Below are 15550 nucleotides of genomic sequence, written 5' to 3'. Positions count from 1 at the left end.
GCCAGCAGATGGAGACACTGGGGGATAATTTTCTAAGGATTTATACTGATTTTTCCTGTCTGAATTTGTCGCACAGAAAGTTGCAGGCCAAATATGTGTGACATTTCTGCGACTTTAGCTTCTAGAGCATTTTTACAACATTATACATAGGTGCTGAATACATAAAAAGCGACTGTTCAGCGACAGACAAGTCGCATCGGCTGAAAGTAGGCCAGAATGTCAGTCCATGTTGGAGCAGGTTTAGATACAGTCTAAAGTATAGATCTCAAAGTCTGTGCACAGAATTTAGCAAGGGCCTCGCACCTTCTGATGCATCAGGTAGGTGCACAATAGCATAGCCTAACCCTCTGTACTTTGGTCTATATTGATGCGGGACATAGACAGCCAGCTGATGACCAATCCATTAGTGCAATGGATGGCTGGAAGCATTTGTCTTTGCCTTTGCAATACCACAGAAGCAATGCATGGTCAATGTACAGCAATGACACACCTGTGTGAACAGCCAGGAGACCCCCCCCCCCCCCCCCCCCATGTTATGTTACATAGTTACATAGTTAGTACGGTCGAAAAAAGACATATGTCCATCAAGTTCAACCAGGGAATTAAGGGGTAGGGGTGTGGCGCGATATTGGGGAAGGGATGAGATTTTATATTTCTTCATAAGCATTAATCTTATTTTGTCAATTAGGAACATTCAGCACCCACCCGCTATCAAGGCAGCTGCCTATCATGTCATGCCCTACCTGCACAGGTGTGCTGGCTACTCAAATGATCCAATTAAGGAGGCCATTTAGTCAGCAGCAGCAGAAGTCCTGTGCCTGGACGCTCCAACAGCGGCCAGACACAAGCAGAAGCAGCAGAAGCAGCAGCAGCAGCACCACCTTTTGTTTTTTGGCTGCAGCAGCAAGGCCCACAGGGCTGGCTAGCTGGCTAGCCAGCAAGCAGGTAGCAATGAAAGTAGGAATCTTTCTTTTTAACCCTGTAAGGGGGTGGTGCACTGTACCCGAAGATACTGCCATATCGGGTCAATGCATAGGGCGACGGAAGCAAGCTTCGAAATCGGCCCCCGTTCTCAAAAATCCATTTAATATATGGTCCCCAGATAGGGGACGTATCAGATATTAAACTGATAAGAACATATTTTTTTTTTTTTTTTTTTTTTTTTAAAGCCGAGGAGCGTGCTTTCGATTCACCCAAAGTGCAAGAAAAAGTGCAAACGTGTTACACTAAAAAAAAACGTGCACAAAGGATGCGGTCTATCGCAAGCCCTTCTCCGATAGGAGAGAGGCCCCCCAACAAACCTTACCCTTCGCCTCCGGACCAAAAGGTACCTGCGAGGTTCCAGGTTCGATGTCCCTTTTCGCCAAAGCTACTAGGGGACCACAAATGCTCCCGGCATCCCCCTTGGCGTTGGCCAAGGTATCTGCCCGCAGAGCCGATTACGGTAGGTACCCTGCCAAAGCAGGGGTACCCGGGGTGTTTGCAGGGAGGTGCGGAACCTAATGGCCACACACACCTCCCCTAGACCGCCAGGAGGGACACCCAGAAGGGCTACCGCATCCTGACAAATCCTGTGAACACACAACACGCAAAAAGTGACACAATGAGACAAAAAAATAAATAAATAAGTGAATGTGTGCAGATATACTGCCCGGACATCCGGCCGGATCTATAAAAATTTCTCTGATCCTAGCCAGAAGGCCGGGAATCAAGAGGTGAGTGCCACAAGGTGAAGAGATTATGGTGCCCGTGCTTCAACTCAGTGAGCCTATTCTCCCAGTGAGTTTCGGCACCTCGGGGTCACCACTCCCCGAGGCACAAAAGTACCTCGGCTCTAGACCCTCTCAGCCTCATGGCGAGACCCGGAGGGAACAGGTCACATCGGGGCAGCCGTCGAGCTGATTCCTCAGAACCAGCCCCGGAAAGCCCTGGTACACCTGCATCCTCCATGCAGCACCCATCCCCACCAGCATGAAAACTGATAAGAACAGATACTACACTTGATCTTAGCCAAAAGGCCGAGAAGCGATAACCGTGAAAGGGGCGGGCCCAACAAGGTCCCCTTCATGGGCACTATCACTGCTTGCTGTCAGGGAGGCTGCCAGACAATTTTCCATGCACACTCTGGGCTGGGGGGCAGTCAACCACCAGTACACACAGCAGAACCTAAACCCATACCATTATTGCTAAGCAGCAAGACAGGGGCCCATTGCACTCCCACGGGGCCTTTTTAAATGCAATCCATAACCCGGATTTGCCAGGAACCCTTCTTACTCCTCCTACTTGCATGTGACACTGGGCTTAGGATCTGCATAGGAAACACACACACAAGCACACACCTACCTTTGTTGCCTGCAGATGCCTCCTTGGCTGTCCCCAAACGGTATCAAACCAACACCCACGGGAAGCTGTAAGCATAGAGGACATGCCTGCACCCCATTGGACTTACCTGTGTGGGTTAAATCCGGGTTATTTGACAACCTATGGCGGTGATGGTTCTGCTCAGGCAGAGCAGTGCTGATGCTCCTCATAAAGCTGTCGCTGCTGTGAAGGTTCTAGGTGACATCACAAATCCCTATGGTTACATACACAACAAAGCTGGGTTGTTGTTGTTTACACTCTGCAAGGCCTGTGGAAGTGAGTGACATCATAGCACTGTAGTTCTGAGGGTTCTAGATGGATGCAACAATCTCCTGTTGCTTCTATGAAGGCCATAATAGACGACATCACCAAACAGCTCCATAGTCACATACACAGCAAAGGAGAGATGTTGTTTACACCTAGTGATGTCAGTGGTATTGAGTGACATCACAGCACAGTGCTAAGGCTCCTGGGCCTGGACACAGCAGCGGCTGCAATATCTCAACGGAGAATACGTTTATATATATGTGTGTGTGTGCGCGTATATATATATATATATATATATATATATATATATATATATATTTCTCCGCCGAAATCACTTTTAAACCCATTTCCACCTTTTTTTCCCTTCTCTTCCTCTTACTTTTTTTTCACGTTTTTTTACGTTTTTCTCCTTTTCGCCTCTTTTCTGGGCGTATTATTCTTCTTTTTCTTCTTTTTTTTCGTCTAATGCATACCCCATCAGTGCAGCAATGCTTATTCAATACCGCCAGCAGATGGAGACACTGGGGGATAATTTTCTAAGGATTTATACTGATTTTTCCTGTCTGAATTTGTCGCACAGAAAGTTGCAGGCCAAATATGTGTGACATTTCTGCGACTTTAGCTTCTAGAGCATTTTTACAACATTATACATAGGTGCTGAATACATAAAAAGCGACTGTTCAGCGACAGACAAGTCGCATCGGCTGAAAGTAGGCCAGAATGTCAGTCCATGTTGGAGCAGGTTTAGATACAGTCTAAAGTATAGATCTCAAAGTCTGTGCACAGAATTTAGCAAGGGCCTCGCACCTTCTGATGCATCAGGTAGGTGCACAATAGCATAGCCTAACCCTCTGTACTTTGGTCTATATTGATGCGGGACATAGACAGCCAGCTGATGACCAATCCATTAGTGCAATGGATGGCTGGAAGCATTTGTCTTTGCCTTTGCAATACCACAGAAGCAATGCATGGTCAATGTACAGCAATGACACACCTGTGTGAACAGCCAGGAGACCCCCCCCCCCCCCCCCCCCATGTTATGTTACATAGTTACATAGTTAGTACGGTCGAAAAAAGACATATGTCCATCAAGTTCAACCAGGGAATTAAGGGGTAGGGGTGTGGCGCGATATTGGGGAAGGGATGAGATTTTATATTTCTTCATAAGCATTAATCTTATTTTGTCAATTAGGAACATTCAGCACCCACCCGCTATCAAGGCAGCTGCCTATCATGTCATGCCCTACCTGCACAGGTGTGCTGGCTACTCAAATGATCCAATTAAGGAGGCCATTTAGTCAGCAGCAGCAGAAGTCCTGTGCCTGGACGCTCCAACAGCGGCCAGACACAAGCAGAAGCAGCAGAAGCAGCAGCAGCAGCACCACCTTTTGTTTTTTGGCTGCAGCAGCAAGGCCCACAGGGCTGGCTAGCTGGCTAGCCAGCAAGCAGGTAGCAATGAAAGTAGGAATCTTTCTTTTTAACCCTGTAAGGGGGTGGTGCACTGTACCCGAAGATACTGCCATATCGGGTCAATGCATAGGGCGACGGAAGCAAGCTTCGAAATCGGCCCCCGTTCTCAAAAATCCATTTAATATATGGTCCCCAGATAGGGGACGTATCAGATATTAAACTGATAAGAACAGATACTACACTTGATCTTAGCCAAAAGGCCGAGAAGCGATAACCGTGAAAGGGGCGGGCCCAACAAGGTCCCCTTCATGGGCACTATCACTGCTTGCTGTCAGGGAGGCTGCCAGACAATTTTCCATGCACACTCTGGGCTGGGGGGCAGTCAACCACCAGTACACACAGCAGAACCTAAACCCATACCATTATTGCTAAGCAGCAAGACAGGGGCCCATTGCACTCCCACGGGGCCTTTTTAAATGCAATCCATAACCCGGATTTGCCAGGAACCCTTCTTACTCCTCCTACTTGCATGTGACACTGGGCTTAGGATCTGCATAGGAAACACACACACAAGCACACACCTACCTTTGTTGCCTGCAGATGCCTCCTTGGCTGTCCCCAAATGGTATCAAACCAACACCCACGGGAAGCTGTAAGCATAGAGGACATGCCTGCACCCCATTGGACTTACCTGTGTGGGTTAAATCCGGGTTATTTGACAACCTATGGCGGTGATGGTTCTGCTCAGGCAGAGCAGTGCTGATGCTCCTCATAAAGCTGTCGCTGCTGTGAAGGTTCTAGGTGACATCACAAATCCCTATGGTTACATACACAACAAAGCTGGGTTGTTGTTGTTTACACTCTGCAAGGCCTGTGGAAGTGAGTGACATCATAGCACTGTAGTTCTGAGGGTTCTAGATGGATGCAACAATCTCCTGTTGCTTCTATGAAGGCCATAATAGACGACATCACCAAACAGCTCCATAGTCACATACACAGCAAAGGAGAGATGTTGTTTACACCAAGTGATGTCAGTGGTATTGAGTGACATCACAGCACAGTGCTAAGGCTCCTGGGCCTGGACACAGCAGCGGCTGCAATATCTCAACGGAGAATACGTTTATATATATGTGTGTGTGTGCGCGTATATATATATATATATATATATATATATATATATATATATATATATTTCTCCGCCGAAATCACTTTTAAACCCATTTCCACCTTTTTTTCCCTTCTCTTCCTCTTACTTTTTTTTCACGTTTTTTTACGTTTTTCTCCTTTTCGCCTCTTTTCTGGGCGTATTATTCTTCTTTTTCTTCTTTTTTTCCGTCTAATGCATACCCCATCAGTGCAGCAATGCTTATTCAATACCGCCAGCAGATGGAGACACTGGGGGATAATTTTCTAAGGATTTATACTGATTTTTCCTGTCTGAATTTGTCGCACAGAAAGTTGCAGGCCAAATATGTGTGACATTTCTGCGACTTTAGCTTCTAGAGCATTTTTACAACATTATACATAGGTGCTGAATACATAAAAAGCGACTGTTCAGCGACAGACAAGTCGCATCGGCTGAAAGTAGGCCAGAATGTCAGTCCATGTTGGAGCAGGTTTAGATACAGTCTAAAGTATAGATCTCAAAGTCTGTGCACAGAATTTAGCAAGGGCCTCGCACCTTCTGATGCATCAGGTAGGTGCACAATAGCATAGCCTAACCCTCTGTACTTTGGTCTATATTGATGCGGGACATAGACAGCCAGCTGATGACCAATCCATTAGTGCAATGGATGGCTGGAAGCATTTGTCTTTGCCTTTGCAATACCACAGAAGCAATGCATGGTCAATGTACAGCAATGACACACCTGTGTGAACAGCCAGGAGACCCCCCCCCATGTTATGTTACATAGTTACATAGTTAGTACGGTCGAAAAAAGACATATGTCCATCAAGTTCAACCAGGGAATTAAGGGGTAGGGGTGTGGCGCGATATTGGGGAAGGGATGAGATTTTATATTTCTTCATAAGCATTAATCTTATTTTGTCAATTAGGAACATTCAGCACCCACCCGCTATCAAGGCAGCTGCCTATCATGTCATGCCCTACCTGCACAGGTGTGCTGGCTACTCAAATGATCCAATTAAGGAGGCCATTTAGTCAGCAGCAGCAGAAGTCCTGTGCCTGGACGCTCCAACAGCGGCCAGACACAAGCAGAAGCAGCAGAAGCAGCAGAAGCAGCAGCAGCAGCACCACCTTTTGTTTTTTGGCTGCAGCAGCAAGGCCCACAGGGCTGGCTAGCTGGCTAGCCAGCAAGCAGGTAGCAATGAAAGTAGGAATCTTTCTTTTTAACCCTGTAAGGGGGTGGTGCACTGTACCCGAAGATACTGCCATATCGGGTCAATGCATAGGGCGACGGAAGCAAGCTTCGAAATCGGCCCCCGTTCTCAAAAATCCATTTAATATATGGTCCCCAGATAGGGGACGTATCAGATATTAAACTGATAAGAACAGATTTTTTTTTTTAACTTGGCTACCCCTGAGGGGTATCTTTTTATTTAGAATTCATAAAATTTTATAAAGTGCATTATGATTTTTAAATATAATTTTTTTTTTCAATAAAAACGAATTTTGATAATAAAATCACATATAACAATAAAAGTTCACATAAATACAATCATAATACACTTAAAATGGGCACTTGGTGGCTTTACAAAAGGGCGTTCCATTCATTAAAATACCATTTTCTAGCTAATAAAGGATAATATTTCTTGTCTAATAAAAAGTACTGGTACATATCACTAAAACAAAGAGCTAAAACATCATTCACAGATAAAATCTCATGTTTAAAAAGTAAAATGTTTCTGGCATTCCATAGAGCTGCTTTAACACAGTTTATGATCTTCCATGCCATTGTCTCTTGAGTCCGTATTGGGCATTCCAGACATCCATAAAAAACAGCTGCAGAGTTTAAGTCCTTTATTTCTGTTATCTTCTTCACCAGAGGGAGTATTTTAGTCCATATCCTTTTTGCATAAAAACAAGTCCAGAAAAGGTGGTACACGGTCTCGGGTTCCTGGCAGCCCTCCCTCGGGCATACTGCAGTGTTGGCCATCCTTCTTCGGTGCTGGAATGCCCGGCATGGAAGACACTCGTGTATGCAGCTCCAGGCCAGATCTTTCTGTGAATTAAAAAGATAAATCATATTTGCCATCTTCCATATTTTCCTGCATTTCTCTTCATTAAAATTATTCACAGGGGCAATAAAACCACTTTCTTTAATATATGTTAGCAATTTTTTGCTATTAGTTATTTCATTAATACTTTTTCCGTTAAAGTTGTACAGGTTGAAAATTTTCTCTAAAATCTTGTATTGTTGGGGAAGATTAAAAGCATAAGGACAGCTTAAAACAGTTTTAAACCACCCATTCCTCCTCATAAAAAAACCTGTATTAAAACGGATAAAATATGACCAGTAACTATCCTTAAAAAGTGTGCTAACACACATGCTAAAAAACTTGGTAAAAAGGAACGCCCTGATGTCGGGGAAGTCCTTTCCACCCATACCTTTTGGCATCATGACGATCTCTCTTCTCAATTTTTCACTCTTGGAGCTCCATAAAAAGGTAAAACATGCTTTAATAATTTTATTTAAAATCATTTCGGGGGGTGGAAAGACCATGCTAAGATACAATAAAATGGGTAAAATCACCATCTTTGTAACTAAAACCTTCCCCTCCATCGTTAGCTTTCTCATGTTCCACATACAAATTTTTGTGTTTATTTTTTGAGCCACCAAGTCCCAGCTATTAAAACCATTGTTTGACTCACTGAAGGAGACCCCTAAAATCTGCACAGACTCAGACACAGGAATGGGTAAATCCCTTAAAAACAGTCCTCCTATATTTAAAACACTGCTTTTATTAAAATTTACCTTAAAACCGGAGGCACAACAAAAAAATTCAACTTGCTTTAGGGCTTTTTGAAGCGATGGGGTGTCCCTTCCGAGCACTGCCACATCGTCCATGTACCCCACTACTTTAGCCTCTAGTCCCCCTCCTCCCGGCAGGGGGACCCCTCTTATTTGCTTATCTCTCCTCAAGGTGCATAGTAGAGGCTCAAGCGCACATATGAAAAGTAGTGGGGACAAAGGACACCCCTGCTTCACTCCGGAATTTAAAATCACATCCTGTGTCTTAAAACCGTTAACTAAAATCTTGCTTGTGCAGTTTTTATAAAAGGCCTTAAGAGACAATAAAAAGCCTTCAGGTATACCCATTTTCTCTAAAACCTTGAAAAGATAAAAATGTGACACTCTGTCAAAAGCCTTCTCGAAGTCTAAGGATAAAATGGCTAGTTTTCCGTTTCTAGACTTTGTGTCACTAATCACATCTTTTAAAAGGTTAAGATTTTCCCATATGCTCCTCCCAGGCACCCCACAGACCTGATTTGAATGGATTATTTTCTCTATTACACTTTTTAATCTATTTGCGCACAGTTTTGCCATCACTTTGTAGTCACAGTTGAGGAGGGTGATTGGTCTCCAGTTCTTTAGATCTGACCGGTCTCCCTTTTTGAACAGCAGGGAGACATCACCCTTCCTCCATGAACCTGGGAGGGCTTTTGTTTTAAATACTTCTGTAAAAAGGGAAAAAAGGTCATCTTTTAAAACACCATAAAAAATGACATAAAACTCAATGGGTATACCGTCAGGACCAGGCACCTTACCGGATTTAAAACTCCTGATCGTCTCTAAAACCTCCTGTTCCGAGATCTCCCTCTGTAAAAGAGACTGGGACACAGGGTCTAAAACATTGGTAATCTCCTTCAATGAGTCATTCATAAAATCAATATCAATATTTTTTGTATTAAAAAGATCCGCATAAAATGAATGTACCCTTTTTAAAATACCCTGTACATCTTTTTCTCCTTGTATATTATCAATTAAAACCTTTTTATCCGTTACTTTCTTAAAAAAGTACCTGGAGCAGGTCTCGTTCTCTTCAAGGTGCTTTATTTTGGATCTGAAAATTATCTCTTTTCCCTTCTGCTCCAGGCACTGTTTTATTTCTTTTTTTAAGTCAGTAATTTCTCTATAAACCTCTATACCATTGTCTCTGAATTTGTACAGGGTTTGCAGACGGGTATTTAGAAGGGAGTAAAACTCACGCTTCTCTTTAGCTCTAGAGATCCCTACTCTAATAAAAAACTCTTTTATTTTTATTTTCATTTTCTCCCACCATATACTGATGGGAGTGTTAGGATCTCTTACCCGTCTGCAGTCCTTGTAGAAGTTGATAAAATCGGATAAAACCTGCGGATCTTCTAAAAGGGATACATTCATCTTCCAGGCATTCCTCCCAGTCTTTTTTCTAAAATCACTCTTCACCTTAAAAGATAAAAGTTTGTGATCAGAAAAAACATTGGTTAAAACATCACACTTAAAAGGCAGTACTTGATAAGAACAGAAGATAAAATCGATCCTGGAGCTGCAGTTTGCGTTGCTCCAGGTCACACCGTCTCTTTCTGGTAAAATACTATTGCATTTCTTAAAAACATCAGTAAGTCTAAAATCAATAATCATATTTTTTAACATAGAAGATGTTTTATCATAGTTTCTACTTACTGAATTGGTAAAACGGTGCTCCCCCCTTAAAATACAATTAAAATCACCTGCTAAAATAAGAGGTTCAGAATCATTGATAAAAAGGGGTAAAATCTCTAACATCCGTGCTCTATCATTTTTATTGGGTGAACCATAAAAATTTAAAAACTGCCATTTAATACCATCAATAAAAGCTTTAACCAATAAAATTCTGCCTGGTAAAATCTCATGAATAAAATCAATAAAAGCATTTCCTTTAAAAAGTATGGCGACCCCTGCTGATCTGGATTCGTTAGATCCAGACCAGACTGATGGACCGTGTACCCAATCTTTTTTATACTTTTCATAATTTAAACTATGCGGGATGCCGCACTCCTGCAGGAAAACCACAGAAGCAGCAAAAATAGACAAGTAGTTAAAAAGGGCAACCCGTTTCGCTCGTGAACTTATACTTCTTACATTCATAGACAATCCGGACAACTCAGCCATTGGAGATGTAAAAAAAAGGGAGGCTCAGATAACAAACTAAAAACCAGATTGCGCACTGGAGCTCTCGTTACCCCCCACCTCTGACTCTACCGTACACATAGAGGAAGCCGGAGAGGAACCACCATCGCTCGAGCAGCCCCCCTCTTCCAAGACCACAGGTGTATAGACGGAGTACATTGGTAAGAACAGCTTCTGGGCTCCATTCTCTTTTTCGGCGTCCACCTCTTGCCCCTCCATAGGGGTCGGGTGCATACTTAGGTCCGTTTCCGGGACCTCGGAGATGGTCACCCCTGAAACCTCCTCCTGGCTGGGAGGAGGAGGGGTATCCACCGCTGGGACCTGTGGAGGAGCTTCACTTGGAGCCCCCGTCACGACAGGAACTTCCATCTGCTCCTCCTGGACCACCTCCGAGTCCGGACGCCCTTTGGAGCCCCTTCGTCTTTTCACCTTTGCTACTCCGTCTGGGTTTTCACACTCAGGGGGACCCCGAGCAGGAGGACCTTCCGGGGTGGAATCGGGCACCTCTCGCTCTTCCACCTTCTCTGAGGTATCTGCCCGATCCCCTCTCGCATTTCTCTTCCCCGGCCTCCTCTCATTTGGGGTCCCCCTTTCCACCTGTGCCTCTTTCTCCTGGGGTTCTTTTGGGGGGGCCGTGGTCTCCATCTCACAGCTTACCTCTTCTTGTGGGGGGTGCTCCTCCTCTCTGGCTTTTCCCCAGGCTGGTCTCCGGACGTCTCTCTTGGGTTGCCCTTGCTGTTCTGTGGTTTTTTTTGGTCTGTGGGGACAGAAAGCATACACGTGACCAAAGTGACGGCAAAAATTACATCTCAAACCCTTATCACATTTTTCTGTTTCATGTTGCATGCTTCCACATTTCTTACAGGAACTTTCACAATTTTCCTTTATGTGCCCATAACGTTGGCACCTTCTGCAGAAGTTTGGCATTCCCGCAAAAAAGAGGTCGCCACACACATTGTTCAATTTAAAACGAGCAGGCGGTAATAGTATCCCCCCTGGGAGGGTGGGGTCTTTGTTGCACGTGACTTGATATCGCCATTTTGAGGTCCAGACACCACAGTCGTTCATGATTTTTCCTCTGAACTCCACCTTTTTAAAGTAGGCTGCCAGGAACCCATCGATCTCTCTCTGATTTACAAAAGGGGAGTACATCTTCACGACAATCAACTTGGTTTCATCTAGGACGTGCTCGACAATTTGGATACCCTTAAGCCTCGGATCATCTTGCTTTGGAATTTTCATTACTGCATCTAAGAATACGCCTTCCCCCATGAAAGTGCAGTCGTAGATCCTCCGCTTAGGGTAATCCTGGATGGCCAAAATCTCTCGCTTACGAACATTAAGAATCTTGTCGAGCACGTCCTCTATCACGAACCTCATGCCACGTGCATCCGCCGCATCACCTGTGAGAATGACCCGCACAGTGTGTTTAATCCGGGCATAAGCCGGTACCGAACCAGGATCTAGATCTTCATCCATGGTTCATTCGTGTTTTGGTCTGGTTCTCTCCGCTCCAACCAACCAGCCAATTCGCTCAAACCTCTCTCCACCCGAAGGCTTTGAGAGGCGATCGCAACCCGTTACCCTGGGACTAAGCCCTCTCCCCAATAGCAACAAGTGGGTGAAGCCCAGGCAATAAACCTGGGCGATCCCACAAGGCCGAGGAGAGGGGTACCCGAGTACCTTCTGACCAGATCTCCTGTATTACTACACTTGATCTTAGCCAAAAGGCCGAGAAGCGATAACCGTGAAAGGGGCGGGCCCAACAAGGTCCCCTTCATGGGCACTATCACTGCTTGCTGTCAGGGAGGCTGCCAGACAATTTTCCATGCACACTCTGGGCTGGGGGGCAGTCAACCACCAGTACACACAGCAGAACCTAAACCCATACCATTATTGCTAAGCAGCAAGACAGGGGCCCATTGCACTCCCATGGGGCCTTTTTAAATGCAATCCATAACCCGGATTTGCCAGGAACCCTTCTTACTCCTCCTACTTGCATGTGACACTGGGCTTAGGATCTGCATAGGAAACACACACACAAGCACACACCTACCTTTGTTGCCTGCAGATGCCTCCTTGGCTGTCCCCAAACGGTATCAAACCAACACCCACGGGAAGCTGTAAGCATAGAGGACATGCCTGCACCCCATTGGACTTACCTGTGTGGGTTAAATCCGGGTTATTTGACAACCTATGGCGGTGATGGTTCTGCTCAGGCAGAGCAGTGCTGATGCTCCTCATAAAGCTGTCGCTGCTGTGAAGGTTCTAGGTGACATCACAAATCCCTATGGTTACATACACAACAAAGCTGGGTTGTTGTTGTTTACACTCTGCAAGGCCTGTGGAAGTGAGTGACATCATAGCACTGTAGTTCTGAGGGTTCTAGATGGATGCAACAATCTCCTGTTGCTTCTATGAAGGCCATAATAGACGACATCACCAAACAGCTCCATAGTCACATACACAGCAAAGGAGAGATGTTGTTTACACCTAGTGATGTCAGTGGTATTGAGTGACATCACAGCACAGTGCTAAGGCTCCTGGGCCTGGACACAGCAGCGGCTGCAATATCTCAACGGAGAATACGTTTATATATATGTGTGTGTGTGCGCGTATATATATATATATATATATATATATATATATATATATATATATTTCTCCGCCGAAATCACTTTTAAACCCATTTCCACCTTTTTTTCCCTTCTCTTCCTCTTACTTTTTTTTCACGTTTTTTTACGTTTTTCTCCTTTTCGCCTCTTTTCTGGGCGTATTATTCTTCTTTTTCTTCTTTTTTTTCGTCTAATGCATACCCCATCAGTGCAGCAATGCTTATTCAATACCGCCAGCAGATGGAGACACTGGGGGATAATTTTCTAAGGATTTATACTGATTTTTCCTGTCTGAATTTGTCGCACAGAAAGTTGCAGGCCAAATATGTGTGACATTTCTGCGACTTTAGCTTCTAGAGCATTTTTACAACATTATACATAGGTGCTGAATACATAAAAAGCGACTGTTCAGCGACAGACAAGTCGCATCGGCTGAAAGTAGGCCAGAATGTCAGTCCATGTTGGAGCAGGTTTAGATACAGTCTAAAGTATAGATCTCAAAGTCTGTGCACAGAATTTAGCAAGGGCCTCGCACCTTCTGATGCATCAGGTAGGTGCACAATAGCATAGCCTAACCCTCTGTACTTTGGTCTATATTGATGCGGGACATAGACAGCCAGCTGATGACCAATCCATTAGTGCAATGGATGGCTGGAAGCATTTGTCTTTGCCTTTGCAATACCACAGAAGCAATGCATGGTCAATGTACAGCAATGACACACCTGTGTGAACAGCCAGGAGACCCCCCCCCCCCATGTTATGTTACATAGTTACATAGTTAGTACGGTCGAAAAAAGACATATGTCCATCAAGTTCAACCAGGGAATTAAGGGGTAGGGGTGTGGCGCGATATTGGGGAAGGGATGAGATTTTATATTTCTTCATAAGCATTAATCTTATTTTGTCAATTAGGAACATTCAGCACCCACCCGCTATCAAGGCAGCTGCCTATCATGTCATGCCCTACCTGCACAGGTGTGCTGGCTACTCAAATGATCCAATTAAGGAGGCCATTTAGTCAGCAGCAGCAGAAGTCCTGTGCCTGGACGCTCCAACAGCGGCCAGACACAAGCAGAAGCAGCAGAAGCAGCAGCAGCAGCAGCAGCAGCACCACCTTTTGTTTTTTGGCTGCAGCAGCAAGGCCCACAGGGCTGGCTAGCTGGCTAGCCAGCAAGCAGGTAGCAATGAAAGTAGGAATCTTTCTTTTTAACCCTGTAAGGGGGTGGTGCACTGTACCCGAAGATACTGCCATATCGGGTCAATGCATAGGGCGACGGAAGCAAGCTTCGAAATCGGCCCCCGTTCTCAAAAATCCATTTAATATATGGTCCCCAGATAGGGGACGTATCAGATATTAAACTGATAAGAACAGATACTACACTTGATCTTAGCCAAAAGGCCGAGAAGCGATAACCGTGAAAGGGGCGGGCCCAACAAGGTCCCCTTCATGGGCACTATCACTGCTTGCTGTCAGGGAGGCTGCCAGACAATTTTCCATGCACACTCTGGGCTGGGGGGCAGTCAACCACCAGTACACACAGCAGAACCTAAACCCATACCATTATTGCTAAGCAGCAAGACAGGGGCCCATTGCACTCCCACGGGGCCTTTTTAAATGCAATCCATAACCCGGATTTGCCAGGAACCCTTCTTACTCCTCCTACTTGCATGTGACACTGGGCTTAGGATCTGCATAGGAAACACACACACAAGCACACACCTACCTTTGTTGCCTGCAGATGCCTCCTTGGCTGTCCCCAAACGGTATCAAACCAACACCCACGGGAAGCTGTAAGCATAGAGGACATGCCTGCACCCCATTGGACTTACCTGTGTGGGTTAAATCCGGGTTATTTGACAACCTATGGCGGTGATGGTTCTGCTCAGGCAGAGCAGTGCTGATGCTCCTCATAAAGCTGTCGCTGCTGTGAAGGTTCTAGGTGACATCACAAATCCCTATGGTTACATACACAACAAAGCTGGGTTGTTGTTGTTTACACTCTGCAAGGCCTGTGGAAGTGAGTGACATCATAGCACTGTAGTTCTGAGGGTTCTAGATGGATGCAACAATCTCCTGTTGCTTCTATGAAGGCCATAATAGACGACATCACCAAACAGCTCCATAGTCACATACACAGCAAAGGAGAGATGTTGTTTACACCTAGTGATGTCAGTGGTATTGAGTGACATCACAGCACAGTGCTAAGGCTCCTGGGCCTGGACACAGCAGCGGCTGCAATATCTCAACGGAGAATACGTTTATATATATGTGTGTGTGTGCGCGTATATATATATATATATATATATATATATATTTCTCCGCCGAAATCACTTTTAAACCCATTTCCACCTTTTTTTCCCTTCTCTTCCTCTTACTTTTTTTTCACGTTTTTTTACGTTTTTCTCCTTTTCGCCTCTTTTCTGGGCGTATTATTCTTCTTTTTCTTCTTTTTTTTCGTCTAATGCATACCCCATCAGTGCAGCAATGCTTATTCAATACCGCCAGCAGATGGAGACACTGGGGGATAATTTTCTAAGGATTTATACTGATTTTTCCTGTCTGAATTTGTCGCACAGAAAGTTGCAGGCCAAATATGTGTGACATTTCTGCGACTTTAGCTTCTAGAGCATTTTTACAACATTATACATAGGTGCTGAATACATAAAAAGCGACTGTTCAGCGACAGACAAGTCGCATCGGCTGAAAGTAGGCCAGAATGTCAGTCCATGTTGGAGCAGGTTTAGATACAGTCTAAAGTATAGATCTCAAAGTCTGTGCACAGA

The 15550-nt window shown here is 44.8% G+C and overlaps 4 non-coding genes and 2 pseudogenes across 4 annotated transcripts; all 6 read right to left on the bottom strand.

Moving 5' to 3' along the window:
* Positions 1–987: 987 nt before the first annotated feature.
* On the bottom strand, positions 988–1174 carry LOC130318656 (U2 spliceosomal RNA). The gene has a single exon (XR_008865141.1). It is a non-coding gene; the product is annotated as a U2 spliceosomal RNA (small nuclear RNA).
* A 696-nt stretch (positions 1175–1870) lies between these two features.
* LOC130318657 (U2 spliceosomal RNA) lies at positions 1871–2030 on the bottom strand (annotated as a pseudogene).
* A 2089-nt stretch (positions 2031–4119) lies between these two features.
* LOC130318647 (U2 spliceosomal RNA) lies at positions 4120–4310 on the bottom strand. Its single transcript, XR_008865133.1, has one exon. It is a non-coding gene; the product is annotated as a U2 spliceosomal RNA (small nuclear RNA).
* A 2091-nt stretch (positions 4311–6401) lies between these two features.
* On the bottom strand, positions 6402–6589 carry LOC130318655 (U2 spliceosomal RNA). Its single transcript, XR_008865140.1, has one exon. It is a non-coding gene; the product is annotated as a U2 spliceosomal RNA (small nuclear RNA).
* Positions 6590–11761: 5172 nt separating this feature from the next.
* LOC130318658 (U2 spliceosomal RNA) lies at positions 11762–11894 on the bottom strand (annotated as a pseudogene).
* Positions 11895–13986: 2092 nt separating this feature from the next.
* Positions 13987–14177, bottom strand: LOC130318646 (U2 spliceosomal RNA). The gene has a single exon (XR_008865132.1). It is a non-coding gene; the product is annotated as a U2 spliceosomal RNA (small nuclear RNA).
* Between the last annotated feature and the right edge of the window lie 1373 nt (positions 14178–15550).

The sequence above is a fragment of the Hyla sarda genome, unplaced genomic scaffold (assembly GCF_029499605.1).
Source record: "Hyla sarda isolate aHylSar1 unplaced genomic scaffold, aHylSar1.hap1 scaffold_2063, whole genome shotgun sequence".
Classification (NCBI taxonomy): Eukaryota; Metazoa; Chordata; class Amphibia; order Anura; family Hylidae; genus Hyla; species Hyla sarda.
Note: the sequence above shows the minus strand (reverse complement) of the source record. Positions and strands in the feature narration are given on the sequence as shown.